The sequence below is a fragment of the Pteropus alecto genome, unplaced genomic scaffold, assembly GCF_000325575.1.
Source record: "Pteropus alecto unplaced genomic scaffold, ASM32557v1 scaffold45, whole genome shotgun sequence".
Taxonomy (NCBI): Eukaryota; Metazoa; Chordata; class Mammalia; order Chiroptera; family Pteropodidae; genus Pteropus; species Pteropus alecto.
Window position 1 is genome coordinate 29,702,694 of NW_006442491.1, and position 13,980 is coordinate 29,716,673.

Genomic DNA, 13,980 nt, shown 5'->3' on the forward strand with positions numbered 1-13,980 from the left:
CAATCATTTCTGTAGCACCTCAAGGTCTAGAACGATGAAGGTAACAGAAACCCATGCTACTTCTCACTCTTATCAATAGCAGGTTAATAAATACAAACTATTATAGATAGTTTTTTGGTATATCCTATAAAAATGCTCAAAATTATTTTTTTCCTAGCAATTAACCAAGTTTTTAGATTTCTTTATTACCAAAACATGAATGCTAGAACTTATCTTTTGATCAAACTGTGAGGCCATAAGCTTGACAGAGTCTAGAGTTATCAAATACTAGAAAACAATGATGTTCTTGTGCAGCATAAGGGCTTACCTGAGTGTGCTGAGTATAGACAACAAGAATAGGGACCCCCTTTCATTTCTGGGGACCCCCTTTCATTTGTCAGAACCAATGATTCAACGAATTAACAATGATGTATACAAAAGAATATTTTTAGTGTTAGCAATAACAAAAACAAATACAATTCAAATATCCAAATATAGCACTAGCCAATCAATAATGACTGTCATACAGTAAAATATTAAATATCAGTAAAATTGATAAATACGATTTATAGTTACTAATATAAAGATCCCCAATTTTGCCATTTAAAGGAGAATATTTAAAGTATAATCACTTTCACAAATTGCTACATCTATACAGAAATATTTTAAAGGATCTTAATGAAAATAAAACTTTAATCCATGTTAGGATTTTGATGTGATTCTTTTTAATTCTTTAAGTTTTTCTGTTTTTGGTAATTAAAATTTCAACAAGTCATTTTTTTTACAGTCACAAATATAAGTATTTCAAATTTAAAGAAAATTTTCAATAGCCACATGTTGCTCGCTTAAAATTATTCTTGCACGGTATTTAGCAAACACTTCTCTCCCAGTCTTCCATCCTCACAAACTGCTTCTCATCCTAGCCCTCTAAAGTCCCCAGTCACTGGACCCTTCTCTCCCCCTACCCCGCTTACTGATTATCTTTGTTTGTTGCTATGCCTGGAACTAACTTTGTTTTTCTCATATTGTTTTTCTAATAGCATGTCAACAAGCATTGGTGAATTATCACACCCTTAATGAATCTCTGAATATCTTCACACAAAGCTCTCACCACACTAACGATAGAAAGCTCTGTACTTTTGTCCAGCGTTATGAATGTGATGACTGCAGCATAGCCTTCAGCCACATCTCACAGCTTACTGGACATTAGAGAATTCACAAGGTCGAGAAAGCCCAAAGATATGCAAAGGCCTTTAGGCATCGCTCATCATTTACAACACTCCAAAGAATTTATATTCTAGATCAACACTTTGAATGTAACCAATGTGGCAAAACCTTTAACAGAGCTTCAAACTTTATTCAACTTCGGAACACACACAATGAATGAAACCATACAAATGTGAGGTGTCAGAAGGCCTTTAGGTTTCTCTCATCCTTTAATACACATCAGAAGTTTCACGTTGGCAAGAGACTAGACTTGGCATCAAAAAATTCATATTCAAAAGAAAGTCTTTTGTCTGTAAATTTTGCCGTAGGGCCTTTCACAATTTCTCAGAAAAAAAAATCAACATGAAAAAATTCATATTAGAAAGAAATACTACACATGTAGTTACTGTAAAAAGGATTTCAGTCCACACTCAAAATTTCTCATACATCAAAGAGTTCGTATTGAAGAAAGATTCTACAAATGTTAATACTGTGAGAAATCCTTTAAAAGCAGCTCAAATCTTAATAAACATCAAAAAATTAATATTGGAGAGAAGTCCTTTTCATGTAATAAATGTAAAAAGACCTTTTCTCAGTTCATAGAGCTTAGCTGCCATCAACAAATCCACACTGGAGAGAAATTTTACATAAGTAGTAACTGTGAAAAGACCTTCGTCTGCTTCTCAGATCTAACTCGACTCGACACCAAAGAACTCAAACTGGAAAGAGACCCTACAGATGTAATGTTTGTGAAAAAGCCTTTAGACATCACTCAAACCTTATTAAGCATCGATAACTTCATTCTGAAGAGAGGCCCTTTAAATGTAATGAATGCAAAAAGACTTTTTGCTATTGCTCAGACCTTAATCAATATAAAAAAATGCATACTAAAGAGAAATCCTAAAAATGCAATGAATGTCAAAAGGTTTTTAATAATAATTCAAATCTTAATAGACAAGAAAATCCATACTGAAGAGAAACCCTTTGTTGTAATCAATGTGGAAAAGCTTTCAGACTAAATTCAAAAATTTCTTGACATCAGAAAACTCATGATAAAAAAATCCTAAAAATATATAGAAGATGCAAAAAGGCTTTTAGATACTCACCTCTTACTCAAAATTTGAAATTTAAACCAAAGAAATCAATGTGGAAAGGTTTTTAGTCAAAGCCAAATTCTTCATAAATTCATCCAGTATGAAATAGTTTAGAAATATAAATATACATATATATATGTTAAAGAAACAGGGAGAGGTGATCAGAAATGTACTTTTTATATTGCACTGACTTGATTCTTTGAGCAAAAATGTCTAAACACATTCAACCAACACTCTGAAATCGGATAAGACAGCTTCTATGGTGAGAAGTAGGTTAAGGGGCAGTTGGAAGTGTGTAGTAAAAAGAAGATTCATTTTGCTGTCTGTTCATAATCTATTTTCACTGGATGGGTAAATTATATTTTTAATAGAGGTAGCTTTCCAAAGTTGTAAAAAACTAACCTAAGCATAAGTCAAGAAAAGCAAAGCTATCTCTTTGGAATTAGGAATTAGAACTATTAGAGAAGAAGAAACTTTGCCAGTGGATAATGAAAAACAAAAGGATGATCATGTATCAAAAACTCAAGGATAAAGAATTAAGAGGGCAGACACGAGAAATCCAAAGGTGACGGGTTGGTGGGTGATAAGATGGTTTCTGGCACCTTGTCTAAATGGATAGAATTCTGAGACATCCAGCCTCCCCGAATAGTTAGCACCATTCTTAGATGTATCTAGAGAACCAAGAGAAGATGGGAAAAAACAATGTTTCTAGGACTTAGATTCAGGACACAGAGAATCTGTTACTTGTAGTGTTGTCTTATTTGAAATAAATTTATATCCTGCATGTGTTAATAAATAAATGCTAAGTTTTCTGATATATGCCAACACTGGCGTGTAATATTGAATACATTCAGGCCTTCCATTAGAAATCTAATTACGCTTTCCTGAATCTGTTGCCATAATCATTAGTGGCAACTTAGCCCTGTTCGGCGAAATGGGATGGGTATAGTCTAACAAGTTTCTTTAAGACTGGCCTTAATCCGTAGACGGCGATGGGAAGACAGTATTCTTCTTAGGGGCTCATTCCCTGATCTTTCTGCTTCCTCTGCTTTCCCAGATGCTACAGTGGCTGCCACAGATCTAAACTGTTGTGTAATCCTCAGGGTAAGCACAACACTTAAGACGACACTCATTCTCGGGGTCATGCAGGTGCCCTAGAGGTCATACTTGGATCACCCTAGTCCCCACCCTGCTCAGCCCACATGCTCCTTTTTGTGCAAATTCCCAAATTCCCACGTCACTGCCAAAATTTCATATTCAATCCTCGATTCTTTATAATACCGACCATCTCTCTGAGGTTCATTTCTCTTGATCACATTTTCTCACCTTTTCTAAGTGCTTACTTGACTCTTCTTAAGTTTTGTGCCCATGGTGCCTCGTGAGGCCGAAAATAGAAAGTGAAACAGTGATTTCTCAGTTACAGGACGGAGAGAAAAATGAGAGGTAAATAGACAAATCATGCAAATCAAGCAAGATTTACTTTTTAAGACAGATCTATGAATGTCTGAAGATATAACAGGACTATGACAATGGGGTGGAGGTAAAGTAGGCAACAAAGAACGCCACAGAAATAAAAGTTCAAGGTATAGCGAAGGAGGAACTGGACTCTGGGGAGAGGTAACTTAGTGGCAAAAATCTTTATACATTTCGATTAAAGAAGGAGTACATTTATTCAGGGACAATGTGTTTAAGGTACCTGAAGCATGACCGTTAATCCTCAGTGACTTCCAAAGATCTAGGGCCTATAGGCCTATAAGAAGATTCCTGAGAAATATCACAAAGATACCAACTATGATTACTAACTACCCTGGAACTCTCATTTCCACCGTTTCTACCTGCTCAGGTGTCACTTACTCACCTGGGTAGTTCTGCCCTGAGAATTTCTCCACTGTCACGGTTCTTCTCCCTGTTTCAGTTTGAAGATCACATCTGGTTTGCAGAATGATACAGAACATGGACCAAGCTTCGACTTGGGGACTCTGAAGGATGAAGTAAGTATAGCTTCAGAAGCTGTGCAACAAAGATCCCAGCAATATGTCGGTAAAGCCAGAACATTCCAGGAGAGGGTGGCGGGACAGCAGTGAGTACACACACACACTTCTACTGCCTCAAAGGGTTTAATCACCTTTCTCCCCTGACATGATGCTAATTAAATCTAACATGTTTTTAAAACACAGAGCAAATGCATGCTTTTGAGAGTTATACAGGGAAACTATACTCACTCGCTGAGACTAGGCTTCACATCCCTGTACCGGAGTCTCTGGGCAGGCTCAGGTTGCTGCCACTCCTTCTGGGTGAGGTTCACGGTCAAGTCCTTGAATGAAACTGATCTCTGAAAGAATGTGCTTAATCTGAGGTAATTAGAATTTGGTGACATAAAATACATGGGAACATCAAATATAAGGAGACTGCTGTCATGGCTAATAGAGTCATAAAGAGACATACTTTGTGAGAGGGTAAAAATTTAGAAATATCCTGTTACTGTGTTCATTTTTTTTCAAGTTAATTTAAAAGTTTTACTGAACTTACATCATGTTCCTAGTGCTATTCTAATTTATCAGATTACTAACTCACATAAAATGTATGATCCTCAAGAAGCATACATACGACAGGGTGGCATAAATAGACATCCACATCTTCAGTAAAGAGCAATGAAGGACATACGTGCAAGATAAAGGGTGATTGCAAAGGGAGGAAGCAAGTTCCATTCTGTATTATCAGGCTTCTGTGAGGGGGTGATACTTTTATTCCTGAAACACACATAGTGTGTTTTGTAGGGATGTGAGCATTATGAAATATATGCAGCTATAAAACACACATGGGAAGTTTGGAGAACTATAAATATCTCAGTATGGAAGGATAATGAGGAGCTGGACAGAAGGCAGAGAAAAGAGGGACTTTCTTCTATAATTAAGAGTCTTGAAACTTTTTGGATGGTATAACACATCGGTAAAACATGCATGCACACACAACTTACATGTACGTTTACTTAGGAATTATAATGTATCTGAGTTACTTAAGCTACATATTAATATCAGTAAAGCTCAATTATTTTCTCATTCTTTTAGCCAAAATGCCAATGTGAATAGAAGCCCAGTGGATCCGTAGGATGCTCCCTAGCCTCCACTTTGAAGACCACTGTTGTGAATAATGGAAATCCATAAAGAGACATTTGTCAGTGAGGACTGAAGTTTTGTGATCAAATTTGTATTTTAGAAGCAATGCTCTATAGCATAGGGGTTGACAAACTACCGCCTGTGGGCCAAATCCAGCCCACTGAGAGCCAAATGTGGCCAGACCCATTTGTTTACACATTATCTACAACTGCTTTCATGTTATAAAGTTGTGCTGAATAGATATGACAGAGACCACATGGCCAGCAAAGCCAAAAAGACTTATTATCTGGTCCTTTAATAATGGGAAATCGCTTAAAGGTCAAATTAGAGGGGAAGAAAACTAGAACACCACTGTGAAACAGGACCCCAGGTAGGGCTCCAGCGGGGGTGGGAAGGAACCAATCTCACATGAGGAGGAACAAGAGGAGATGACCACTAACAGGTTGTGCCATCGGAGATATAATGTCTAGTCCATTCTGCAAGATCGCCTGGGTAGACGCTAGTGTGATGCTAAGATTAAGGGAAAAAAAGAATTAAGCATCGGAGGCTGATGCGTTGCTGTTTAAGATGTTGTGCTTGAAATGTCTGGGGAGTAGACAAGTAGAGACGTCCAGTGGGCAGCTGGATATATGGTTCTGGAGCTCAGAGGACAGAGAAGACAGAGTGGTGATCAAAAGCCATATCTGAAGGCATTAATAATGAGGAAGACCTCATAAACTTATATGGAGTGATTTCCAGGCTATATCAGTAAGTGGAAAAAGCCAAATGCAAAAGAATATCTATAGTATGCTACCTTTTATTAAGAAAGAAGGGGATATAATAAAATAAACAAGTCACTGCTCATGTGTACAAAAAATATAGAAATGATAAACCAGAAACCAATGAATGTGGTTAACCTCAGGGGATAGGTGGGAACAGATGAAAAAAAAATAGGAGAAGAGAAATGGGGTAGAAGGGATGAGGGGGAAGTGATACTTCTCTACATGTGTCTTTCTACACAGTTCTGATTCTTATAACTACGGTAATGTCACATACCCCCCAAATAAACCATTAAAATCAACCAGGATGAGGAAGGAGAACCGCAAACAGAATACAAACAGTAACAAATGCATCTAACTATAGTAACTCCTCACTTAACATTGTCAATAGGTTCTACGATTTAGGCCAAAGGATGCAGGACGAAACCAGTGTTACCATAGGTTGATTGATATAAACAAGAGTTAAGTCCCTATGGCAACATCAATGTTATAACAAAACATTGAACAAAATAATGTTATTCAAGGATCTGCTATATATTAAAATAAAATAATATAACTACAGTGAAGGGGATGAAGAACCATAATAATTTTGGAGAAGAGTATTTTAACTACATTCTGTAAGGCTAAAAGAACTGTAGATAAAGATGCTCGTTAGGGAATTTGTTTTTCACATGGGGTGTGGATCAGCTATTCTTAAACTACCTCAAGGGTCCACTTGGATGAGCAAATAATATAATGCGGATAATAAGAGCCAGGTTTCTCCCTGTCAGACTAAACAGTTATGAATTAGGAAAAGGGAAGGCTAGACCGAGCCCTGCAACATTAGTGGCCAGTAAAGCGTCAAGGCCATGGGAGACAAGGACTGTCCTGTATTGCAGGAGGCTAAGGAGACATAACCACCGAATGCAATGTGGCATCCTAGGTTGGATCCCTGAACTGAAGAAGAAATGAGTAGGACAACCGGCAAAATTTGAATAAGACAGATAATATTATATTAACGTTAATTCCATTTTTGATCACTTTATTGTGCTTTGCTTGGGTGTAAAAGTCACAGGAAACCCACTGCATTTCTTTCACAGTTTTTTTTTTTTTTTGACAAGACTGGCCTCTATGTCACTTATTCAAAGATCATCTAAGAAAATGTTCACATATAAATGACAGGAAAGCCATACTCAGAGCCTTCCTGGCACAACTTGAATAAACATATAGAAACATGATTTCTGTATATTTATGTCAACCTTCTAGTGTTGATCTGATACACTTTTCCCTGATGCTGAATTTGCGTATTTCTACTATTTCGCCTGAATGTACAAACTACTATAAGCCATTTTGAAATCCACTGTAGAATGTGGAAAGTAAATCCGTAAACAACTTACCTGGGATTTGTTCATTTTTGGATGCTCTTGAGAAACGGCCAAGAGTGTTGATACCAGGGCTGAGCAAGGAAGAATGGGGAATGGAATTATGAGCGATCTGGCTAACATAGCAGCTCTTACAATTACCTACCCAGAAAGTGACCTATTTTAAATGACCCTTTGATAATTCTGGTACTGGAAGTTATAGGAAACAACACAATGAGGAACTATCCACTTATCCATTTTAAAATTCTGAAATGGTCACACATAACTTTTCATTCTGAATGTAAACAGTTGTTTTCTATGGAATTAATGTATGCCTTTGAAAAAAATTAAAAATAACCTGAGTCCAATAAGAGATTGGGGAATAAAATTTAGTATATAGAAAGTTTGGAATACTATTCTAGCCTTAAAATTGATTTTAGGATTAAAAGATTTATTGGCATAGGAAAATACTGATAGTCAGTTACTTATTTTCCTATATTTTTTAGCCACTTGAGATCAGATAATCCAGGAGATCAGAAAAAGGAATGCACATACTTTAAGATCTTTTTTTTTGTTTGGTCTCCCTTAAAGTTTCTCAAGAGGATCTTGTGATAGAGGATAGAGCCCTGACATAGGAATTCAAAGACCCGAATTCAGTTCTTGGCTTTCTCACTAGCAAACTGCCTGACTGGATAACTATTTATCTTTCAAGTCCTAATTTTAAAATAAGGCAAAAGTAATAGTTTTAAAAACCACTCTTTACTTCCACCATGTGATTCTATAAGGGAGAAATTCAGTGAATCCTAAGTGAGGGGATGGACATAGTTTGAGCAGCTCAGAATAGAGATAGTAGGAAATGACTGTATGTATTCAGGAAGTGATAAGAAATAATTTCTTCAGCTATGCCTGGTACCCCTTTCCTACAACCCACCCACTCACAAACCCTCCAATAAAGTGTCTCTTCCTGTAAAATCTGCACCCTGCCCATTGCCTTCAATGCAGCTCACATCTTTCTTCTGAAAGCTGAACACTTAGTTCTGAGCCACAATAATAAATGGTCTCTGAATAGGGTGTTACCACCCAGTATATGCATAGACTGGAGAGAATTCTGGCCTAGTAACTCTTGTGTTCCTTCCGAGGATTTGTCTGCTTCCATGCTGAAATTCTAGTGAGAGTTTTCAGTTCAAAAACATGTTCTTCCAGGTGTAATTTCTGTTCCCGGGGCCTTCTGCCCTTTACTTCATGGAGTGGTTTTGTTTCAAGGTGGGCCTAGCGCCACATTTCCATTACCTAGAATCTACATTTGGAGTTTCAAGGCTCGAATGCTTGGTAAGCTGGACCTTTTTAAAAAATCTAATCAGGGCTGCTCTGGAGTGAGATAACACTGCAGGGGGCAGGACAAAACCTCAAAACCTTATTTCCCCAAATCCTAAGGGAAATAGGCCAAACGATTTGATTATCAAAATACACGGCTAAGTGCTTCCTAGGGCACACATAGGATAAGTGACTGTGCCAGAGAAAACACAATGAGTGTAGGTAGAGGGGAATGTATATTATAAAGAGCATGAAAAAGACTAGGAGTAAAATAAACCTTGTTTTAAAACTCAACTCATTTGCCAGTGAGTAAATCACTTTAGCTCTCAGCAAATGAGAGTTTTAAATGTGCTCCTACAGGGGTGGTAATGCAGGCCTCACAGCCTGGTTCTGAGGATATCTAAAAATTTTTCTAACATAGAAAGCAGGTGATAGAGTGGACTATATTCCGGGCTTGATCTTCACAAGTGCTTTCTTGTTCTAACTCAGCACAATTCTATGAGGCAAATATTATTTAGATATTCATTTAACAGATGGGGGGTTGGGGGAAGGAGTTAGAATAAATAACGTGCCCAGGGATGCAGTGGTTTCGTCGCAGGACCTCATCTGAATCCAAGCTCTTAAAACTTCACACAGCTCTGTGAAAACCTCCGCCCTCCGAATCTTTCACTGAAATCCTTTCTAGTCAAATCGACACCCTGGCCATTCCCTTCAACTGCAGTTCACAGCTTTCTTTTACTAAAGTCAGTATGGAATAACTAATATAATGATAATATTTAATTCTCATATTTGTTCCCTTCCCTACCGCGCTCTAAAACTTTTCAACCTAGCCCGCCGGCTGCAGATCCAAGTGCATCAGTGGAAGTTCCGGAATCGGATTTTAGCTAGCTGGCGGCACAAACCTTTCACCTTTACAGAGCACCTTCTTCAGGCAAAGAAGGGCAGCAGAGAGCGCCCGGCACGAGGCCGGCAGGTCAGGAGCCCAGCCCTCCCTCGCTGCCTTTCTCCGGGACCACTGGAAACCCGCTCCAGGGGCTCCCTCCAGGGGGATGGGAAGCGAGCCCGCGTCGACCCTCCGCGAACCGAGGCCGGCCGCCTCCGCGCAGTCCCACCCTTCCCTCCGACCCTCGAGGGCTCGGGGCTCCCCGCCAGCCTTTCCTCTAACTTGGGGGTGCACCCGCTACGCTTCCAGGTCGCACCAGGACAGAGGACGGCAAGATGAGAGGTTCAAGAGGCTGCAGTACCATGTCCAGGAACAGCCAGGGGAACCGGAAATAATCTCCCAGCTGGAACACCGAAGGGCACATGCGCGGAAGAGGCTTCCGGGCGCCCTTCGTGGGATTCCTCAAAGGAGGCTGGACCGCTTTCCACGACTCCATTCCCCATAAGGCACCGCGGCGGTTCCCCCCCGCCCTCCCCCCTCTGAGTGGTCCTTCGAAGAACGTTTGCTTTAATAATGGGGCTTGATCGATTGCTATGAACCATTAATATAAAAAGAAAAATTGCCTGTTAATTTCGCCGAAGGTTGTAGATGAGAAACGAAGATTACAGACTATGGAATGTTCACCAAAATGCTAATGATCCCCAAATCTTTATCTGTCTCCTAAACTTCTCTTAGGAATACCAAAGCCCATATTTTATTCTCTCTACTGTTTTCCCCGCTCAACATCAGAACACATGCTGCGGAATAACCCCTATGAACGCTTTAAATGTGAGGAAGTCTTCTATGTATCTGAAAATCTCATAGGGGATCTCAGAATGTAAACAATACTACAATAAAGCCTTTACCGATTTTGGTAAATCCTTCTGCATATTTTGAATGTATGAAATCATCATGGAATTCAACCATTAACTACATGAAATTTACGCAGAAAGGAAATCCACCAGTAGGGAGCGTTGCATGGCATGCCTGGCTCATCAGTGGCCGGGAAGCAGCAGGGTTGAAGGATTGGGTGGAGGCGACAATATCCATAGAAAAGACGGTGGGAAGAACTTACCGGAGTGGGCACAAATTGTGAAGATCTTCGTGTTTATATTCGTTTTCTATGACTGTGTAACAAATTACCACAAACTAAGTGGCTTAAAACGAGGCAAATATATTATCTCATCACTTCTGCAGGTTAGGTTAGGGTGGGTGTGGATTCTCTGCTATGAGTTGAAATCAAGGTGTCAGCTGGTTCTCATCTTGCACTTAGGGTTCTCTTCCAAGCTGATTGGTTGTTGGAAGAATTCATTTCCTTGTAGTTGTAGGACTAGGGTCTCCATTTCCCTGCTATTGTGTCAGAGGTACCACCCTTAGCTCCTTAGCCACAGCTTTAGACTGCTGAGATAGAGATCTTGGATCTTGGAGATATTGGTGGACAGTTCCACCAGGAAACACAATGATAAATGTTCTATCCTCCAGTCCTTCAGGAGAACTATTCTGGGAATATTCTGTATGTTTTTCAGAGGTCCTGGCACAATCAAATCCCTGCTGTTTATATCGGTGGCATTAGTAACATTCCCTTAGGCTAACTTTCCTCCTTTACCTTATTCTCTCCCTTGCTTCATTTCCAAATCCTTGTTCCAGCTCTGCTTTTAGGCAAGGTGTTTATATAAATAAGTGTGTGCATAGCACAAATATTCTACAACCCAGGAACTTTATGCATTTTTACATAATATGAGAGGATGACATTGTCTCCTGTGCCCTGCCCTGTCTTCTCGGCATTTCTTTTTCATCCATAGAGAGAAGAGAATGAAGATTTGAATTTAAGATTATAGAATTGAAGTTATCATCAATAATTCACTTTAAAGAGTATAGAGTTAATATCTAGGTCTTTGCATTCTGATTATTAAATAGATTGTGTTTGTGGTAAGTGATTGTAGTTCTGCTTATCACCTAAGAGTATTTTCCATTTAAAAGCCATGGATTCTGCTGAGATTTTATCCAGTGGGAGCTTTCTTCAAAAGAAATTTAAAGAGTAGTGGAAGACTAAAATTTGCTTTTTAAAAATTACTTCTCAATACATGCTTTTTAAGCATACTAGTTGCATTTACATAGATATTTTTACAAGGATGTTCACTGAAGCATGGTTTATAACAGAAATAAAAAGAAACAACCTAAACGTACATTGGTTGAGAATAACCTGATGAATCGTGATGCATGTTCACAATGGAATGCTGTGCAGGCACTAAGAATGAATAAGGTTATTTATATGTTGTAATAAAAAAAGTCCATGATATACTCCTAAATGACATAAAACAAGAGGTAAATGAATATATGAAACATAATTCTAGCATGATTAAATAAAGATGTGCACATTTAAATACGTATGACTGTATACATTTAGATAAACTTTAGAAAGATATGCTCCAATGAAAATCCATGGGACATGAGATTGTTTAGGAGGAAGAGGGACTTGCACTTGTGCATCTATATAACTTTTCTATGAAGAAGTAAAATGAAAGAGGGATATAAAAGCATTCATATTAGTTAAATTTGAATTTCAAATATGTATATGTATAAAGAGAGAGTAGAATACACAAACACACACACATAGATCTTCATTGAGATCAGTGCTGCAGAAAAGACTGAAACAAAAATATTAAATACCCATCACTTATAGATACAGGTTTATAGGTAAATTTTATTTTTAATGTTAAGTATTTTTCTTTTAAAACATTTTCTTAGTGTTTCAATAACTTCTGACTGTCCTCAAATCTTTTCTTCTGCCATTTTGCCATCTGAATTAGTTTGCTAGGGCTGCAATAAAAAAGTAGTGCAGACGGGGTAGCTTAAACAGCATAAATTTTTTGTCTCACAAATCTGGAGATTAGAAGTCTGAAATCAAGGTGTCAGCAGGGTTGGTTCTTTCTGAGGGCTGTCAGGGAGGTCTGTTCCAAGCCTCTCACCTCGCTTCTCGTAGCCTTAGGCATTCCTTGGCTTACAGATGGCATTCTTCCTGTGTCTTCACATCATCTTCCCTCTGTAACGTGTCTGTTTCTGTGTCAAAATTCTTTCACCCCCTTTGCTTTTAAGCACACAATTGTGATAGATTAAGGTCCACCCAAATGACCTCATCTTAACTTGATCATCTGCAAAGAACTTATTTCTTAATAGGGTCACAATAACGGATACCGTAGGTTAAAACTTTAACATCTTATAGGGGGAACATAACACCATCCAACAATTTTTCTGGTAGCTCTATTAGAATATAATTAATTATGACCTCATATTTCCTTTGATATGTGTATGAACAACTCTCTTTAGTTATTCAGACAACCTGACCTAAGTGGGTCTTGGAAGAGTAGAAATCCATGCACTGAATCTAGAGGAGGGTTAGTAATCTCAGGCTGATTCCAGTAAATTAGAGTACATTTATTGTACTCTAATAACCATTTGTTGACAGGATGGTTTTTAAAAAAGAAGGACAAATATTGCAAGGATGAAGAAGGAAACAGGGAAAGTGATAGAAAGGAGGATGGCATCTGAGTTCTACAGCTTCCCAGGTCCTCAGTTCTGGGGCTCAACCTGGCCAGCATAGAGCTCGGCGGCTGGTCTCCAGACATGATGAGTTAGGATAGTTTAGGGGGAGGTATAGCGGGGAGTAAGGAAGGGAGAAGGGAGAGGAGGGATGAAGAGAGGAGGAAAAACGGGATGGAGGGAGAGAGACTGGGGGAAGAGGAAAGCCAAACCAGCAGGCAGATATCAGATAATGCAGTTTCCACTGTGGCCAATAGGTGACAGTATTAGCACAGAGCAGCCACCATTGACTACCAAGGTGAAAACTTCGTTGCCCAGGGAGAAGGCAATGAAGTTTTCACCTTGGTAGTCAATGGTGTTGACCTGGGTCAGCTCATCTGTGGTAGACACCTGTTGTTGGTTTTGTTTTCTGTTTTGTTTTGGTCTTCCTAACATCCGTACTGTCTCTTTCTGATAATTTTCCTTTGAGGAACTCCCACACTCCCATTAAGCTCTGCCTTATATACTCATATAGGCTGCGCCCTGCACAACTCTGGAGAGATCTGTCCATTTAGACTGTTGAGTGTTGCCCACTGGAATTGAGCAGTGCCCAACCTATACCACTGACAATGTCAGCCATTGAATGATGGCCCAGTAAGTTGCCCATCATACTGACCTCGGTGGAACCAATTTATACTGACATGGATGTCGAGACGCAAGTGTCCATTAATT

General features: G+C 38.9%; 1 long non-coding RNA gene across 10 annotated transcripts in view; it reads right to left on the minus strand.

Annotated features, from left to right (window-relative positions):
- Positions 1–10,133, minus strand: part of LOC107196415 — a 35,170-nt gene extending 25,037 nt beyond the window's left edge. For 4 of the 10 annotated variants that reach the window (XR_003043125.1, XR_003043123.1, XR_003043130.1 and 1 more), the window contains exons 1-4: positions 10,007–10,087; positions 7,530–7,588; positions 4,502–4,630; positions 4,138–4,258 (exon numbers count right to left, since the gene is read on the minus strand). This is a non-coding gene — a long non-coding RNA (uncharacterized LOC107196415). Of the gene's footprint in view, positions 1–2,682; positions 4,044–4,137; positions 4,259–4,501; positions 4,631–7,529; positions 7,589–10,006 lie in introns of those variants that run through there. The other 6 variants (XR_003043129.1, XR_001517815.2, XR_003043127.1 and 3 more) reach the window with 6 other exon arrangements.
- Positions 10,134–13,980: the final 3,847 nt, after the last annotated feature.